Here is an 11,654-nt window from a genome sequence, read left to right as displayed (position 1 = left end):
CTTCAAAGGGAAAAACTTTTGTAGGTTTCTACATCTGAGGGAATCAGATAATCAGCAGCCTGATATTTAGAAAAGTTGAAAAAAGAATTAATATATAAAAAATAAATGACTGGCTATATGCAACTACACTTCTATTCATCATAAATGGTTGGTTTTTATTATTGTTTAAGACAATTAACAGGTAAGTTTTATATTTGGCTGCCCTTTCACTTGTAAATTTTTTTCCTAAACCTATTAACTTTTAATAACATTTCATAATTTTATTTAAATAAAACTGTTATGGCTGAACTTTTTCCATACAGTTACTTTATGTTACACAACCTAAATATAGACTTTAGTGGTCATTTAGTTGTTGAGGTTATGAAAACTAAAAGTAATGTGTTGTGTTGACAATCAATTCATCTGTAAGTATTATTAATAGACAAAACAATACTTTATTGTTAATAGACAAAACAATACTTTGTTGTTAATAGATAAAACAATACTCAGAGTGTATAGGAAGCTAAAGTCACACACCATCGTTCTTTACTATGCAGTAAAATGTTATTCATTTCGGATGGAGTTGTTAATTTACAGATCTGATCTACATAGTTGGTAAATTAATAATAAAAAAATAGAATATAACATATAAAAAGCACCAGATGCTTTTTAGTTTGTTTTTTTTAGAAAAATATCCAAATTTACTAGAATAATTTCAGTTTATCCTGCATATGTTTTGTTGAATTTCTGATTTTGCTTTATTTTGTCTTTATCTAAAACATAAACAACACTTACCTATGTTCTTCATAATATAACAACACTCAGTAATGACATGTCACTCCCTCTTTATTACTGTGGGAGGAGCATTAGACAAACTTAACCATATTCACCAACAGAGATTATCTGTCTGTGCAGAACAGTGTAAAGGACAACACTATACAACATGGAGCATAAAATCATCATCTTATGTTTTCTTGGATATATTCATGCAACTTCGGGACAGGGTAAATATTCACAATAATTTCTATAATTGTTCTTGTTTTTTTTTTTCTAAGTAAGGATCATGTTAGATATTATTATAAGAGAAGGTAATGTGACAAATAAACATCTGAAATGCTAGGAAATATGTTTGGTTGAGCCTGCAGTCGAGGTTTCACTGCCAGGGTTGGTGCCAGCCATTTAGACGCCCTAAGCACAAATTCTTTGTGGCCTCCTTAGCACCTCAAAACAGCAATAATTCTGAATTTCTGTCCATTTTTCCCATTATTAAATGGTGGAAAATTAAGGTTCACAAAGTAAGAAGATTTTAAGTGGGATTAAAACGAGGAAACAAATAAAGTACAATGAATGAAATGTAACAATGTGGAGAGCAAAACAGAGCTAGAACTCATCCTATATACAGTGCTGTTTTAAATATATTTAAATATTACTCAAAGACAACATAAGTAAACACAAAATGCAAATTGTAAACTTAGGTGTCTATTGTTAAACTAGGAAAAAATCCAAACCTGCATGGCCCTGTGTGAAAAAGTGATTGCCTGTGGGCTCTGAACCTAAAAACTGGTTGGATCAGCTTTCATGGCAGCAACTTCCATCAGGCATTTGCAATAATTCGTAGTGAATCTTTTCCAGACACGAAAAACGAAGGATATTATACCCATAATTCAGTACGTTTTAGTTAGTTTTATCAGTGCGAAACATAGTTCCAGTTAGTTTTTACCCCATTATTTACTGTTTATATTCATTTCAGTTAACAAAGATGTTCTCAATTTCAATTTCTGTTATTTTGTTTGTTTTAGTTAATTATAGTAACCTTAGTCAGTCCACAGTTTTCGCAAAAGTCACTGGGATCATCGAGATGTGTTCCGGAAAAACTGAGATGAGCATTGATGTTCTTTTTGCTCAGCAGTGGTTTTCCTCTCAGAGCTCTGCCATGGAGGCCATTTTTGCCCCATTTGCCCCAACTCTTTGTTATGGCAGAGGCAGAAACTCTGACCTTAACTGAGGCCGACAGATTTTCGGACGTTGTTGTGAGGTGTTTGGTGACCTCTTGGATGAATCGTCGCTGCACTCTTGGGCTAACGTTGGTCACCCACTCCTGCAAAGGTTCACCACGGTGCCATGTTTTCTCCATGTGTGGATGACGGCTCTCACTGGTGTTCAATGCAGTCCCAAGGATTTAGAAATGGTTTTGCAACGCGATACAAAACTACAACTGATGCAAATTACTTTTGGTCACATTTATTCCTGATTCTTTTGGATCTTGTCAAAATGTCTAGCTTTTGAGAATCTTTTTGTGTAATTCACAGGGAGGTCTTAATGTCATTATATGTTTTAATTGAGAACAGTAATCAGGTCGGGTTGTGGCTAGAGATAAGTGATAAGCCACAGTTAAGTTTTTTTTTAACTGGGCAATTACATTTTTTCACAGGAACATTCATTTAAAAACAGAATTTTGTGTTTACTTGTGTTTCCTTTGACTGTTCTCAATCACTGTGTGTCATGTCAGTCAAAACAAACTACACCTATGAATGCTGAATAATCATCCCTTCTAAAACTAATAGTCTATGTTTGGGTCATTACAAACATAAATGTTGTACTCATTCTTAAGATCTGACAATTTTATGCATTTCTTTTTCATTCTTTCCTGAAAATGTCTCCTAGATTTTGGAATTTCTGTCTCGTAGCCTAGACCTCAGCTTTCAGTGAATACTGTGCACAGCTTTAGGCAAAGGGTGTTAATGCTTGTTCTAAATAAGTTTGTACTTTGCTGTTGTACAATGTTGTGAACAAATTAAAATTACATATGCAGTAAAAATGTGAAGCATCACATTCAATGTCTGGTACTTATTTACCTCAGGTAGAGTAACTATTTTAAATGTCTGTTCAACGAGTGTATAGTGATGTCGAGTATTTTCAACCACTTTCACCAGATCTTACTTTATTGCAGTACAAAACACTTCCAGAGAGAATTATAATGAAAACATGACAAGGTCATTTGACTAACTAGTACATCAACAAGGTGTCAGGACTTTTCATATTGATGACACTGACACGAATGCTTGGTATTTGTGGAATGAACTACGCATTTAGAAGAAGTGACTCACACTGATAAGTTATCAACCGGGCTATGCCGTTTGTTGTAATTGTTTTGAGGAATGCACAAGCTGTTGTGCATGTGTGAAAAGTGATTCAGAATTACTGGAATTATTAACTTGATAAAGATTATCAGTACAGTGACATTTAACACAATATTTTTTTGCTAATAATATTTATCTACAATTACAGTAACTACAACTGCTGCCCCAACAACTACAACTCCTGAACCAACAACTACAACTGCTGCCCCGATGACTACAACTCCTGCCCCGATGACTACAACTGCTGCCCCTACAACTACAACTGATGCCCCAACGACTACAACTGCTGCCCCAACGACTACAACTGCTGCCCCAACGACTACAACTGCTGCCCCAACAACTACAACTGCTGTCCCAACAACTACATCTGCTGCCCCAACGACTACAACTGATGCCCCAACGACTACAACTGATGCCCCAACGACTACATCTGCTGCCCCAACGACTACAACTGATGCCCCAACGACTACATCTGCTGCCCCAACGACTACAACTGCTGCCCCAACGACTACAACTGATGCCCCAACGACTACAACTGATGCCCCAACGACTACATCTGCTGCCCCAACAACTACAACTGCTGCCCCAACAACTACAACTGCTGCCCCAACAACTACAACTGCTGCCCCAACGACTACAACTGCTGCCCCAACAACTACAACTGATGCCCCAACAACTACAACTGCTGCCCCAACAACTACAACTGCTGCCCCAACAACTACAACTGATGCCCCAACGACTACATCTGTTGCCCCAACGACTACAACTGCTGCCCCAACGACTACAACTGCTGCCCCAACGACTACATCTGCTGCCCCAACGACTACAACTGATGTCCCAACAACTACAACTGATGCCCCAACAACTACAACTGATGCCCCAACGACTACAACTGCTGCCCCAACGACTACAACTGCTGCCCCAACGACTACATCTGCTGCCCCAACGACTACAACTGCTGCCCCAACAACTACAACTGATGTCCCAACGACTACATCTGCTGCCCCAACGACTACAACTGCTGCCCCAACAACTACAACTGCTGCCCCAACAACTACAACTGCTGCCCCAACAACTACAACTGATGCCCCAACGACTACATCTGCTGCCCCAACAACTACAACTGCTGCCCCAACAACTACAACTGCTGCCCCAACAACTACAACTGCTGCCCCAACGACTACAACTGCTGCCCCAACAACTACAACTGATGCCCCAACAACTACAACTGCTGCCCCAACAACTACAACTGCTGCCCCAACAACTACAACTGATGCCCCAACGACTACATCTGTTGCCCCAACGACTACAACTGCTGCCCCAACGACTACAACTGCTGCCCCAACGACTACATCTGCTGCCCCAACGACTACAACTGATGTCCCAACAACTACAACTGATGCCCCAACAACTACAACTGATGCCCCAACGACTACAACTGCTGCCCCAACGACTACAACTGCTGCCCCAACGACTACATCTGCTGCCCCAACGACTACAACTGCTGCCCCAACAACTACAACTGATGTCCCAACGACTACATCTGCTGCCCCAACGACTACAACTGCTGCCCCAACAACTACAACTGCTGCCCCAACAACTACAACTGCTGCCCCAACAACTACAACTGATGTCCCAACGACTACATCTGCTGCCCCAACAACTACAACTGCTGCCCCAACAACTACAACTGCTGCCCCAACGACTACAACTGCTGCCCCAACGACTACAACTGATGTCCCAACAACTACAACTGATGTCCCAACAACTACAACTGATGTCCCAACAACTACAACTGATGTCCCAACAACTACAACTGCTGCCCCAACAACTACAACTGATGTCCCAACAACTACAACTGCTGCCCCAACGACTACAACTGATGTCCCAACAACTACAACTGATGTCCCAACAACTACAACTGATGTCCCAACAACTACAACTGATGTCCCAACAACTACAACTGATGCCCCAACAACAACATCTGCTGCCCCAACGACTACAACTGCTGCCCCAACGACTACAACTGATGCCCCAACAACTACAACTCCTGCCGCAACAACTACTGCCCCACAGACTACAACTGCTGCCCCAACGACTACAACTGCTGCCCCAACACCTACAACTCCTGCCCCAACAACTACAACTCCTGCCCCAACAACTACAACTGCTGCCACAACAACTACAACTGATGCCCCAACAACTACAACTGCTGCCCCAACGACTACAACTGCTGCCACAACAACTACAACTGATGCCCCAACAACTACAACTGCTGCCCCAACTACTACAACTGTTGCCCCAACGACTACATCTGCTGCCCCAACGACTACAACTGCTGCCCCAACGACTACAACTCCTGTCCCAACAACTACAACTGCTGCCCCAACGACTACAACTGATGCCCCAACGACTACAACTGCTGCCCCAACGACTACAACTGATGCCCCAACAACTACAACTCCTGTCCCCACAACTACAACTGTTGCCCCAACAACTACAACTCCTGTCCCAACAACTACAACTGTTGCCCCAACAACTACAACTCCTGTCCCAACAACTACAACTGCTGCCCCAACAACTACAACTCCTGTCCCAACAACTACAACTGTTGCCCCAACAACTACAACTCCTGTCCCAACGACTACAACTGATGCCCCAACAACTACAACTACTGCCCCAACGACTACAACTGAGGCCCCAACGACTACAACTGCTGCCCCAACAACTACAACTACTGCCCCACCGACTACAACTCCTGAACCAACCACAACTCCTGCCCCAATGACTACAACTGCTGCCACAACAACTACAACTGAGGCCCCAACAACTACAACTGTTGCTCCAACGACTACAACTGCTGCCCCAACAACTGCTGCCCCAACGACTACAACTGCTGCCCCAACGACTACAACTGCTGCCCCAACAACTACAACTGTTGCCCCAACGACTACAACTGATGCCCCAACAACTACATCTGCTGCCCCAATGACTACAACTGCTGCCCCAACGACTACAACTGATGCCCCAACAACTACAACTCCTGCCCCAACAACTACTGCCCCACCGACTACAACTCCTGAACCAACTACTACATCTCCTGCCCCAACGACTACAACTGCTGCCCCAACGACTACAACTGATGCCCCAACAACTACAACTCCTGCCCCAACAACTACTGCCCCACCGACTACAACTCCTGAACCAACTACTACATCTCCTGCCCCAACGACTACAACTGCTGCCCCAACAACTACAACTCCTGTCCCAACAACTACAACTGTTGCCCCAACAACTACATCTCCTGCCCCAACGACTACAACTGCTGCCACAACAACTACAACTCCTGTCCCAACAACTACAACTGCTGCCCCAACTACTACAACTGCTGCCCCAACAACTACAACTCCTGTCCCAACAACTACAACTGCTGCCCCAACTACTACAACTGCTGCCCCAACAACTACAACTGCTGCCCCAACTACTACAACTGCTGCCCCAACAACTACAACTCCTGTCCCAACAACTACAACTGTTGCCCCAACAACTACATCTCCTGCCCCAACGACTACAACTGCTGCCACAACAACTACAACTCCTGTCCCAACAACTACAACTGCTGCCCCAACTACTACAACTCCTGTCCCAACAACTACAACTGTTGCCCCAACAACTACAACTCCTGTCCCAACAACTACAACTGATGCCCCAACGACTACAACTCCTGTCCCAACAACTACAACTGCTGCCCCAACAACTACAACTCCTGTCCCAACAACTACAACTGTTGCCCCAACAACTACAACTCCTGTCCCAACAACTACAACTCCTGTCCCAACAACTACAACTGTTGCCCCAACAACTACAACTCCTGTCCCAACAACTACAACTCCTGTCCCAACAACTACAACTGTTGCCCCAACAACTACAACTCCTGTCCCAACAACTACAACTGATGCCCCAACGACTACAACTCCTGTCCCAACAACTACAACTGCTGCCCCAACGACTACAACCACAACTCCAACTCCAACTTCAACCACTACTCCAACCACAACTACAACTTCAACCACAACTACAACTACAATCTCAACTACAACTCCAACTCCAACCACAACTTCAACTACAACACCAACCACAACTTCAACCACAGCTACAACTACAACTCCAACTACTACTCCAACCACAACTCCAACCACAACTCCAACAACAACTCCAACTCCAACCACAACTTCAACCACAACTCCAACAATAACTCCAACTCCAACCACAACTTCAACCACAACTCCAACTACAACTTCAACGACAACTCCAACTACAACTCCAACTACTACTCCAACCACAACTCCAACTCCAACCACAACTTCAACCACAACTCCAACCACAACTACAACTACAACTCCAACCACAACTTCAACCACAACTCCAACTACTACTCCAACCACAACTACAACTACAACTTCAACCACTACTCCAACTACAACTCCAACCACAACTTCAACCACAACTCAAACTACAACTCAAACTACAACTTCAACCACAACTACAACTCCAACTACTACTCCAACCACAACTCCAACCACAACTTCAACCACAACTCCAACTACAACTACAACTCCAACCACTACTCCAACTACAACTCCAACTACTACTCCAACCACAACTCCAACGACAACTCCAACCACAACTCCAACGACAACTCCAACCACTACTCCAACTACAACTCCAACTACTACTCCAACCACAACTTCAACCACAACTACAACTACAACCACAACTCCAACCACTACTCCAACGACAACTCCAACCACAACTCCAACGACAACTCCAACTACTACTCCAACCACAACTCCAACAACAACTCCAACCACAACTCCAACGACAACTCCAACCACTACTCCAACTACAACTCCAACTACTACTCCAACCACAACTTCAACCACAACTACAACTACAACTACAACCACAACTCCAACCACTACTCCAACCACAACTCCAACTACAACTCCAACCACTGCTCTAACCACTACTCCAACCACAACTCCAGCTACAACTCCAGCTACAACTCCAACTACTACTCCAACCACAACTCCAACGACAACTCCAACCACAACTCCAGCTCCTCCATCCACAGAAAATTCAACCCCTCCCGGTATGTTATTCCATAGTAGCTTAAATAATTTCTACAGTAATATGTCAGAAAAATTCATCTTTTAAAATGATATAAAAGTAAATTTCTAACAGTAAATTAATTCACTGACCAACAACAAATTGACTCTTTTTAATTCCCTACAGTCTTGGAGTTTCTAATGAATCTAAACATGAGGATAAAATCTTATGGAGAGATCAGCAATGGAACGGCAGTAGAGCTCATTAAACAGGTATGTAAACTAGAATAACCCACATATTGTTACTTGGCTTTTTTATTTAATCAAATCTCAACTGATAACACTTTAAATTTCTTCATTTAGTTTTTTGAAGACCATCTTCCTCGTGGAACAGCTCATGCAGTGACTGTACGAAGCATTCAAAGGGTTAGAGTTAACCCCTAGAACATCGCGGAGTTGATCGGAGAAAAAAGAGCATTTACATGTTGGTGGCATTATTCAATCAATATATCAACCAATATATCACATTATCTATGTTTTTAGTCTTATTTTAAATATCAACACTTGGTGTAGTAGGGCGGTATTCCAAAAGCATGGTACAACAAATCCAATTTCTCCATGATATCAAGGTTAATTCTGATTTTTTTTTTATTCTAGCAGCTAATCTCCTTAAATTCAGTCAATTCTGAGTATCTAAACCAGGGGTGTCCAAAGTGAGGCTGGGGCCCATTTGTGGCACCTTGGACTGACTTTGGGCGGCCTCCAATTCCGTAGATGCAGATGGAGACTTAAAAAATTGTTACCAACATAATTTTCTTACACAGAGAAATGTAAAGTACAAATCCTGTTTTCACAACTGAAAATAAATGTATTCGACTGAGCCGAAAAGAAACTGAAAACTAGATGTTTTTCTTTTCATGCAACAAACATGCAAACTTAAAGTAGTAAGTAGTAAATTTCTGTCAAATAAATTTGAGAATAATCACAGAAAACTTTTCAAGAAAGTTTAAAAAGAATTTTTGGCAGAAATTTAGTCATTTTTTTCTATCTACAACGGCCCTAGTACACCACTGTAAAAATCTACAATAAATATACAGCTACTTTATTTGCTTGATTTTAGGTGGGGTTTTCTTTGGCCCGTGAATATTTTTGAGTTAATAATTTTGTCCCACATGGCAAAAAGTTTGGACGCCCCTGATCTGAACCTTAAGTTGACAGGTAAATTTAGAGAAGGACTAAATTTGATTTAAAGCAAAGCTGTTGCAGTAACAGTAACTTCAATATCAACCAATATGGATCAGAAAAGGGTTTCCCCAAATTCAGAGTTTACAAAAACCTGCTTTCTGGAATGGCCCTATAAAGTACAAGAGATCATATTGTGTAGATTTGGCCTCTCCTGATTACAGCGTGTATTATTCCAGCGGTAAAAGTGTCGACACTTTCTCTGATCAAATTCTTTGATTTAACCTGCAAGTCAAATTAAAGAACATATTTGCTATCCTGTCACTGTAGAGTTGAATTTTGTTGTGTTTTTTCTCAGTTTGACAGATATAGGATTTTTTTTAATTGAATTTGAAGTGAATTGTTTTTGTTGCTGCTTTGGGCAAACATGCTAAAAAAACAAAGCTTTTTGGGACATAAATGTGGTGGCTTATTATTTCTTCTAACATGTTTTTATTGTCTTTGGGTTCAGGTTTTAATTAACATTCCGAAGATTGTATTTTAGCTTTTTTTTTCCAGCTTTGTAATTTTTACATGTAAAGTACAATAAAATAATTTATATAAATTACAAGCCATTTAGTTTTATTTTACTTTAATATACCATTTTTAAACTGTATTACTATAAGTTTTGAACTGCAGAAAAAAACCTGGGAAAACGGGATAAAACTCTGTAGAACATTTTTAAATGCTCAACTGAGGAATTTGTATTACTGTAAGCAGAGGTGGTTAGCGAAAAATTATACTCAAATAAGAGTATAAATACTTCAACATAATTTACTCAACTAAAGTAAAAAGTAGACATCCAAGAAACTACTTTAGAGTAAAAAAGTATTTGGTAAAAAAAAAATCTGATCCAAATATCAATAATTTAATATTTAAAAATTACATCATTAGCCAAACCAAAATATGAAGTGGAAATTGTGGTATTTTAAGGACCAAAATGACAATAATTCAAAATAACAGAATCAGACAAAATAAAGTATTTCCAAATAAGTTTCTTTTTTTTTCTTTTTTTTTATAAAAAACTTCTGAAGCTTTAACAGAAGCTGCAGGTGTGTGTCTGTCTGGTGAATATTTGGTTAAATCATGTTTGTTTTTCAATCAGTGGGTAGAAAATCCAGAAATTTTACTGAAGTAAGAGGAGAAATACTTCAAATAAAATTACTCAAGTAAAAGTAAAGCATACACCATAGTAAAAATACTCCTACATTTCTTCAAAAAAGTTACTCGAGTAAATGTAATTGAGTAAATGTAACTACCGGTAACTTCTACCAACTCTGATTACCCACAACATTAAAGGACCAGTTATGCAGACGCGACCTACCTATGAATTGTTAACAGTTGTTACTCTTTGACCCGATCATTTAACAGATGAATGAAGAATGAAGTGTGGTTAGAACTTATTGCTGTTTAAAAATGTGAACACTTACATAAGCTTTGGATTCAGTCCAACTTTTTTCTCCACTAAATAGTTTTGTAACTAGTAAACTCTGATTATTTCTGTTTCGTTTTGGTGTCAAGTCTTAAAGTTGCCATACCAGAATCTGGATCTTTTTAGATCATACTGATATTTCATGTGAAAGATAAAAAAACAATCTGATGCTACATGAAGTCACATCAGCAGTGTAAATAAGACAGAAACCTGTTTGACAGCCTCGCTGCAAATTTCCAGTAATAGCTTTGCTTACAAAGAGTAATGGCATCTCTGAAGGAAACTCCTGGTACTTTGTATTGCTGTACCTGAGTCATGAAACACAATCAGATAATCAACAGCATGTTTGAATTATTTGATCTTAGCAAATCGTATTTATGAAACATAAGTAAAAATAAATCAGGGGTATCATAAATGGTTGTTTTTTGTGTTATTGAATATGACCAGTATTTGTGTTTGTTTGCTTTTGGTCACTTGAGTTTCTGTTTTTAAACATTTTCATTATTAACATTTAAAAATGTTTTAATAATTTTAATGAGCAAACACTTTAATTGTTTTTTTCATGCAGTTATTTTCTTTTACATGCCCCATATGTATCTACAGTGGTTATTTAGTTGATGCTATGGAAAATGAAAGTAAGCTACTGTACTTAAAACCAGCCAGGTATGTATTATTAACATGTGAGAAAAATATGTAAAATATAAAGTAATAAAATGCTTTTTAAATTTCCAGTCTTGGAATAATTACTTGTAATATTTCAGTTTATCCTCAATG

General features: G+C 39.9%; 1 long non-coding RNA gene across 1 annotated transcript; it reads left to right on the top strand.

Moving 5' to 3' along the window:
- Nucleotides 1-8,120: 8,120 nt before the first annotated feature.
- Nucleotides 8,121-9,988, top strand: LOC102229829. The gene is made up of 3 exons (XR_002753253.1): nucleotides 8,121-8,271; nucleotides 8,415-8,500; nucleotides 8,591-9,988. It is a non-coding gene; the product is annotated as an uncharacterized LOC102229829 (long non-coding RNA).
- The last annotated feature ends 1,666 nt before the right edge of the window (nucleotides 9,989-11,654 follow it).

The sequence above is a fragment of the Xiphophorus maculatus genome, chromosome 9, assembly GCF_002775205.1.
Source record: "Xiphophorus maculatus strain JP 163 A chromosome 9, X_maculatus-5.0-male, whole genome shotgun sequence".
NCBI classification, from domain to species: Eukaryota; Metazoa; Chordata; class Actinopteri; order Cyprinodontiformes; family Poeciliidae; genus Xiphophorus; species Xiphophorus maculatus.
Note: the sequence above shows the minus strand (reverse complement) of the source record. Positions and strands in the feature narration are given on the sequence as shown.